The sequence below is a fragment of the Ambystoma mexicanum genome, chromosome 12 (assembly GCF_040938575.1).
Source record: "Ambystoma mexicanum isolate Mex_15411 chromosome 12, UKY_AmexF1_1, whole genome shotgun sequence".
Lineage (NCBI taxonomy): Eukaryota > Metazoa > Chordata > Amphibia > Caudata > Ambystomatidae > Ambystoma > Ambystoma mexicanum.
Window position 1 is genome coordinate 1,041,630,216 of NC_090936.1, and position 9,360 is coordinate 1,041,639,575.

Sequence of the window (9,360 nt, forward strand, 5' to 3'; positions counted from 1 at the left end):
GACACCCTTCCCCCCCCCCCCTGGCAGGTTTCTAAATTGAACACAGTTCAGGATTTAGCATCAGCACTATAGCCCAATGCACTATATGTATCTATATGCCCTGATGACGACCTCATAGGTTGAAACACGTGTTGGCATTTTTTCTCATTTCCTGACGGCATTTTCTGCATTTCTTGACATCTGAGGCATTTTCTGCATTTTTTGGCATTTGTTTGGCATTTTCTGTACTTTTGGCATTATATGAATGTACTTTGTTTTGGACACTGCCCGGCAGGACACTGCCCGGCACTTATCTGTTTGTAGTATTAAGCTTCTTACATGAAATGTGTACCCATGTGTACCAAGAATGTATCATTTGTTTTTGGGGCACTTTAAATCAAAATGTCCTAGTATTGACTTGAGGAATTAAAGCTGGGCTCTTTGATTCACTAATCAATTGCACCATAAATCAGTTGTGTCTTTTTGTGAACACTCCTCATCCACTCTGTTCAAACTTATCACACCCAGTGAGCATACAACAGGTAACAAGCGCAGCCTGTGCAGATGGTTACCCCTTACAATTTGTTTTAGTCCAGGTGATAGTGGGAGATCACCTTACCATCCACACGACAGCAGCTTTACCAATATCTGATCTGATCATCCATTTAGACTTCCAGGTGTGCGCACTCCTGAATAGGGCCCTACCCCCACAATCCCTTTGTTATATTAGAGAGTAACTTCATTATACCTGGAGGTTGTATTCAGTTCTTAGATGTTTTTCAGAATTTTCTACCTAACATATAAAACGTGAATACATGTGCCTAAAATCTAATGTCATGAATATTATGGTGATCATTGGGGTGTGGTCCAAAATTGCTAGAGCTTTCAGGACTTGCTGAGTATATTTGAGCAATCAGGTGTATAGTGTGCAACATCTCTTGACAGACTTCCATGATTTAAATTTGCTGCACACGAAATATTTAAATGCTTATGGCAATCCCGGTACTCAGACGGTTATAGGAGATCAGCTCTGGGGACGTTTTATGTTAGGCAATGATCTCAATTTGATTCCTCCCTTCACTTGTTTTTGGTACGAGATTGACGAATTGCTGAAATAAATTGGGGCACATGGTTAATTTTATATGCATTTGATGAATTTTAAATGTTAGTGAAAATACTTTTTCGCTTTGTGTGTATATATATATATACATATACATACCGAACAAGAAGGAAGAAATGGCGAACCGCACTCCCGCGGGCCAGGCATGAATAGTGTAGGGGAGGACTGGTCCAGGAGACCCCCCTCGCCTGCGTTTTCTTCCCAGGTGAGGGCTATGGCTCATTGGGCGTCCCCTCATGCCACCCGGGCCCAGGTGATGGAGGGTTCACCCGCTGGAGACATTGCCCACACGTATTGATTGCCCACATGTATTAAAATTTAGCTAGGCCCAGAAACCATTTTGTCTGTTAAAGATGGTGTGAGCTCAGCGCACTGTAGCGCGGCCCCCACCCTTGGAGAGTCTCAGTCATCCCTGTCGCCGCAGCACCCTGGCAGATCCGCTGCGAGCACGTTCCCACGAACAAGACGGACATGAGCTAGCGTAATACACTAACATTGTATCAGTTCACCTCCCGCAGTGTATCATCGCTCCCAGCATGACCCGGGCAGCAGGCCAGGGAAATGAAAAGAACAGTAAAATGGTCATCAGATGGCAAACAGTCTTTATATATTAATGTCAAGACCACTCGCAAAGTATGCTTTCTTCCACAAAATCCCTTATATTACAAAAGCCTGTAAAATGTATAAACATAAGAAAGCATGCTTCCATGATATAAGCGATGGCGAGCCCACACCATTGCAGTTGGGTGCTAATAACAAAGGAACGCACCAGGGATCTATTTGTTACGTGTATCACTGGGAAACTTACACTCTATGGGCTTGCGCCATAACTGAACTAATGCTGCTAGAGGACACGAGAAGACGAATGTAACCATACAGAGGGCTTATGTGAAGGATGCACGAGAAGGCGCTTGTCATGTGTGCATGTCTAGGCCCCACATGTGCTACCACCGTCACGAACAGTGGCGGGTTACTTTCTATGTACTTCACCAATCCTAATTCTACCTCACTTACTGCAAATATATATGGATATAACTAAATACTGTAGTTGTTAAAACATAATGTATGAATAAGGTGCTCAGACTGGGTATAATCGAGACACATCCAGCAAAGTTTAAATGCATGTTTTGTATTGATTTGAATAAGTATTATAGAGTGTTCAAATGTTTGTGATGTCTTTACCTAAAATCGGCAACACACGAGGGAGATACCTTTGTGAAATACGTGCAAGGCCATTCCCCCTCCCACCCTGCGAAGGCTGCCAAGGCATGAGAACAGAGGCCGCGCCGCACTGCTTTACCTCCCCCAACCAGACTGGAGCCGCTTCAAAGATTTGTAATCCCCTCTGCAGCACCCAAGGCCGCGGCCCGCCACCTGCATTGTTTACAGCCCAGCAGTAAACCTCTGCCTGAACACACGCGCCCCCTCGTAAACCCCACAACCCACCGGACTATCTCAGACTTATGGCCCTGTGCAATCAGGACACCCAACACTTTGACAACACACAGCGAAACATCCATAACAACTTCTAACAAGGCAGGAAGACCTGTACCGCCGTCCCAGGCCCTGAAGCTTAGCCCCTCGACCTATGGCCCCGGTCAACAGGACACTAGTAACCATGTCCTGACGTATTACCCCCAGACCCCTCACAAGGTACATTCCTCCTGTGTTGCATTAACCTGTAGTATAACCTATTTGAAGATTTACTGAAGAAAATAATATTGAAATGTCTGAATGACTGCGGTGTGCATGGCATAGGGCAACCAAGTCAGGAAAAGACATTCATCTCTGACACTGGCCACAATGGCACAACAACACCGTCCGGACGAACTCGGCTGACCTGCCAGGCCCAGCCCAACCCACGAGGCTGACCAGTGACGTCTCCCAGCCAAAGCCAACCACATCGCAGCAGCACCTATAGTTAGTCGTCGCCACCCAATCCCATTGAACTTGTGCCCCCTATAGTGTGTAGGTTCTTATGACGTTTTTTGTAAATATATACGCCTGTCTTTGCTATTGTCAGACAGAGCGCTCTCGGAGTTTGCAGAGTTCTTTGCATGCCCTATTCTGATTGATAAACTCTCATTTACGCTCACCCGCACTCTGTCTTGGCCTTATTCCCATTTTGGGAGAGTCCTTCATTGTCTCTCATTGCGGGGAGGATCGTGCTGGTTGGGGACGCTTGCCTTCAGTGGTGACCCCGAAAGCGTGATTTTTATTATTATTATTATTTCCCAACCTAACATTACCGTCCCCTTTTGGCACGAGAATCTCCGGTCGAAAAGGGATACGCACGGTGAGCCGGCTCCGGGAGGCTGCCCGCCAACGGCGACCGGTACACTAAGAAGTGCGCACTCAATAGAGAGAGGGTACGGGATCCCGGTTGAAAAATCCCCTTTGAGTACCGCTCGCCGGAGCCGGGGCTGACTGTTGAGCTGACGGCGACACTGCCTGGACGGACCCAGTTTCGGAGACTATCGGTTCAAGACGGGCACGTGAGTACTGAGTGCGAGCGATTGTAAGGGGAGCGGGGAGAGAAGTGTAGGACAGGTAACCAAGAGGGGGTACGCAGATCTACTAAGGATCATCTTAAATTTTCCTTGCTTTTTCTTTGCATATGGCCATTAGGATTACGAGGTGAATAAGACATAAAAGTGACGGGAACCTAGCTCCGAAAGGGGGTGGAAGGCGGCGCCGCATAGTGCTATCTTGACTAGTACTGGGAATATATGAAGAAGTGGAATATAAAATAAAAGTGTTCAGCAAAAGGGGGCACTGAGAATATATTAGTGACCGCTATTACTTCTTTCTTTTCTTTTCTTTAGGGGTAGGGGGAGAATAAAAAGTGAGATTAACACAAACTTAGGGGAAAAGTAAGAGAAAAAGAGTCCTACTAGAAGGGGGGAGAGCAGGCTAACATATATATATATGCGCATCCATATATTCAAATAAGACGGACAGGGACAGCCGGCTAGGGAGGAAAGGGAGGGCAGCTTGAATGGTGAATTGAGTGGTACCAAGAGGTGTGTGCACCTCGTATGTGTCAGAAGACAATTTGATGTTGCGAATGTGTAAAACGGCTATAAATGTATAATAGTTAAATGGTCATGGTAAGTGTGACCGGATAAATTTTTTTCGCAGACAACGTTGATATAGTGAAGTGAGTGAGTACCTTTTGATTTCCGGGTTGATATTGTCAAAATAAATGATGGGTTGCTCTTGTATGTGCCCCCCAAAGAGATCAGAGTAGAAACTGTGTACAGTCAGTTTTGTATTGTGCAGTCAAGGGGGGGGAGAGCCCAAACGAGCCTAACATTGAATGTGAAGTAGAATACAAAAAATAATATTGATATTACATTTACATTGTAGTTGCAGACACACAGAGACACACAAGAACTAGGAGGGCACAGAGATGGGGGCTGAAACACCCTTTTCACATATTTGTAAGAATCTCCCAGGGTACGCAGAACGGATTAAGAAATATCACGACCAATGGATAACTGAACTGAAGGGAGAGGGGTTACCCCAGATATGGCCAGAGGGAGGGTCATTTGATAAAAGTGTTCTGGATATGGTGACCACATGCATTTATTTGAAGTACAAGGGGAAGCAGTTGCAAAATAGGAGGGAAATATTAGATCTTTGGAGGTTATTTGAAGAGATACCACCGCCTAAAACACCAGCATTAAATCCTGATCTCCCATCCACCACAGACAATCCACTACTGATACAGAAAGATGTCAAAGAAGTGTCAAGTGTAGCGCCACCAGTAGAGGTAATAAGTTTGTACCCGATATTAAACAAGCCTGTACCCGCAGAAGGATACAGTGACCCCACATATGTGCCTCCCCCGACAACTACTACACCCCACCGGCCCACGGCACCCCCACCATATGAAAGTACGAGAGAGCGAGTCCAGGCGAGTACACAAAGGGTGGACATAGAGAAGCTCACAGATGATTTACAGTCAAGACTCTCAATAGCAAAAGATGAGCTCTTGAGCATAAAAGACATGTGCGGACAAACAGCACTTACCGCGACTAGATCAGGGCGCACGTCTAGAGCGCCAGGTGAGAATAGAAAACCTGAAGAGGGGTGGAAAAAAGGTGAGATACTGTTCAGAATTGAAGAAGAACCGACATGAATAATTGAAATAGGGATGTGAGAGGAAGATATTGACAATGAAGAAAGGCCCATGGGGGACAGAGAGGAATTACTATGTGACATAAGGGACGAGTTAGAAGAAAGCGACGGGTTGAGCATGGCAATGGGAGGGGGAAGCGAAGGGGGGGATGGTACTTGTTCGATGAGAACACTGGATGATGAGTGGACGGGGCGATTAAGGAACAGAGTGGGGAAAATGGCATCACTGGGAACCTCAGCAGCCAAAACGGGTCTGGATGCAACAACGAAAGGAAGGCTACAGCTCCCGTTGATACACAGGGGAGGAGGGAGGCCTAACTATATCCCATGGGCACAGATGGATAAAGCCAATTTATTAAAGCTATTGCCCCCGTTATCAGGAGGGGCAAGTAAGTGGATATACGCCTTTGAGAAACATACTGCTGGGGTACCCCTAGCTATAGGAGATGTGAAAAGTCTGCTTGTATCAGCAGTGGGCGATCAGGCTGAAAGAGTATGGGTAAAAGCCGGTTTCCCGGGAGTAACGTTAGACTGTGACCGCCATGATGGGGCCTCCTTTAACACAGTGCGTGCCAGGGTGTGGGACGCCTTACGCGAAACATTCCCAGATACACCAGACTTACAGTCAGTGATGCAGTGTACAATGAATGACGGGGAGGAGGCTATGGATTACATTTTTTGGGTTCAAGAGATGTGGAGAGCAGAAACGGGCACGCCCTGGTATCAATCGACATCTTTATTTTACTTCATTATAAAAAGAGGGCTCCCAAAGGAAGTGCAGAAGGCGCTCGACAAGATAGCAGGTATGGCCAGAAATTCAGAGCATAATAGTACACCATTGTAAACGAATCAAGGAGAGGGAGAAGGAGGTGGCGCAGAAAAGATTGGCAGACGAGGCGAAGTTAGTACAGACAAAGTTGGTGAAGGTTGCAGCAGCAGTAGCTGCGCTCCCACACAGCAGGGAGGGAGATGATGAGGAGGAGGGGCTGATAGCACTACAAGGAAGGGTGGCAACTAATTGGGCGGGAACAGGACAGCAGCAGTGGAATTAGCAGGAGCAAGGCGGAGGTCCGCAGTGGCAAGAGTGGACCCCTCGAGGGGGACGAGGTGGGTACAGGGGCCGAAGAGGAGGTGGACCGGGGTACGGGGGAATGGGAGGAAATGGATGGCAGGGTCCTAGAGGTGCACAAGGAAGTTGCTGGAACTGCGGGCGATGGGGGCATTACTCTAGAGAGTGCAGAAGCAGACCCAACAACGGGTTCCAAGAGGTAGAACAATATGGCCATCCCCACCCGGGAAGCCCATATGGCCTTCCGATGGGACAACAGCAACTAAGAAACCCAGGCCAGGGTAATGCTGGCCAGCAACAGGGACCCCAGTACAGAACACAGAACCACCCACAAAACAATGACAGTGTGCAATACACGCCAGGTAACCCTTTCGCGACAACAGCAAACGGGGCCCCCGCGCCAGCACCTTACAACGGCATGTCAGTGGTTTCAGGAAGTGTCTTTAATGAAGGGGGGGCAATGAGACACCCCGCATAGGACAGCCCACAGAGAACACTTGCGTGTCCAGTTCTATCCACCACCTACAATGCAGCAGAGGAACCATTGGTAGTGGCGCAGATAGGAGACACGCAGTTCATATTCATGGTTGATTCGGGAGCGGAGAAATCATGTGTCAGAGAGGGCCGGTTCCCGTTATCTAACAGGAAGTTAGAGACGCAGGGGGTCTCTGGGGCTGTAATTGAAGTTCCTTACACAGAAACATTGGATGTAACAGTGGGGGGTAAAACTGTAAAGGCACCCTTACTGTACTATGAAAACTCACCAGTAAATTTATTAGGGAGGGACCTCCTGAGTAAACTTAACATGACCATATCATTTACCGAGAGAGGAATAGTGTGTTCTACACCCAGGATATGCCCCTTGCGTGCGATGCTGGTAGTGCAAGCCTACACAACCACACAGGAAATACGAGGGCTGCCACAAAATGAGGAAATGTTCATTGAAGGGCTAAAGACTTTGGCCCTCATAATTCCAGAGCTAAGAAGCATGGACTGGAGGATTCCAGCAGAGTTCCTCTTCCGCCCCATAGTGTGTCCCAACGCAGCACCAGGATCAGTGGTATCATTGGACTTGCACGCTGTACAGGTATCAGCGAAAAGGATCGCTGTGATTGGAGTGGACAGGGAAGGATGTGAGTGGCGCACAGTGCTGTGTACAAACGCCAACATCGCCCTACGAGAGGTAACAGATGAGGATCTCTTTTCAGACACAGAAGGGGATGGCGAGATAGTAATGGAAATAGCGATGCCCTGTGACATTTTAATCCAAGCCATGGAGACCCCCGTCCAATTGATGACAGTGGTAGGAGCACCACCGTCATTTTTTGATGACGACATGAGGCTCGTACCAAACAATTTATGGACAACAGGCCCCCATGATGTAGGGCTGTTGCACGGAGTACAACCTGTGGTAATAAAACTAAAGCAAGGAGCAATTTTACCCCGAGTTAAACAGTATCCATTGTCCCGTGAAGCTGAAGAAGGGATAAAAGAAACAATAAATGCACTACTAGCACAAGGGATAATAGTGCCTTCAAACTCCCCATGTAACACATGTATTTATCCAATCAAAAAAGCGAAAGGAGGGTCTTGGAGGATGATACAGGACTTACGCCCCCTCAATGATGTAATTCAGAAGGAGTTCCCTCTAGTCCCGAACCCTGCATCGATACTATGCAGCATCCCGAAAGTGGCATCACATTTCACAGTAGTAGACTTGAAAAACGCATTTTTCTCAATACCCCTGGCTGAAGAGTAGATACCTTACAGCCTTCACACTGGGGGGTAAGAGATATGAACACTGCAGACTACCACAGGGATACTGTGAGAGCCCGAGCATATTCAACCGCATATTGCATGAAGACTTGAGTTGAGAGTACGATTATTCAGTATGTAGACGATCTATTAGTGTGTGCACAAGACGAAGCAACATGTAGAAAAGATTCAACAACGCTCCTGACTTTACTGGCCAACAAGGGATACAAGGTAGACAAGGAGAAGCTACAGTACTGCCTGACTGAGGTCTTATACCTGGGACAGCTCATATCAAAGGACGGAAAAAGAATAATTCCCGACAGGGTAGAAGCAATAAGATCAGTAGGAGAACCCACAACAGTGAAAGATATGCATAAATTCTTGGGGATGTGCAACTATTGCCGAGCATGGATATTAGATTATGCAGCATACACGAGGCCCCTCCTACAAGCACTCAAGGAAGCACAACAGGAGAATGAAAAAATACAATGGTCAGAAGAAATGAGCGAATCATTTCAATCATTGAAGGAGCTAATTTCAAGCGCTCCAGTATTAGCAAACCCCGATTATGGACGCAAATTTTACCTATTCTCACACTGCAAGGAAACACTCATGACAGCAGTACTGACACAAAAAACGTCCTTAGGACACAAGCCATTGGCTTACTATAGTGGTACTTTAGATGCCGTGATGCAGGGCCATTTCGCGTGCGAGCAATCACTCGCTGCAGCCGCGTTCGCGATTGAGAAAAGCGCTACAATAGTAATGGGTTGCCCTGTGACATTGTTTGTGGAACATTCATTATTTGCAATACTTGAGAGATCAAAAAACACACTGACCACACAGCGGGCGACAGCCTACGAGATTATATTGTCCAGCGCCAACATCCATATAGTGAGATGCAAGACAGTGAACCCCGCCACATTCATTACAGAAGCGTGCACACTAGAGGACATGCAGAACCACGATTGCGCAACTTACACAGGAGAAAGAGGGGAGGACACAGTGGTGTGTGAGAACGCTCTAAGCGAGGGGGAAGTGTACTTTGTGGATGGGTCTGCATCAATTGACGTGGACACGGGAGAAAAACACGTTGGCATGGCAGTAGTGAGGTTAGAAGACGGTGAGTATGAAACACTAGTACAATACCGCCTCCCATCACATTACTCCGCACAGGCAGCAGAACTGATTGCGCTCATAGAAGCACTACATGCAGCAAAGGGTTGTGCAGTGACAATATACACAGACTCAGCTTACATGATGACGACAGTACATGGAGGTCTAGCAAGATGGG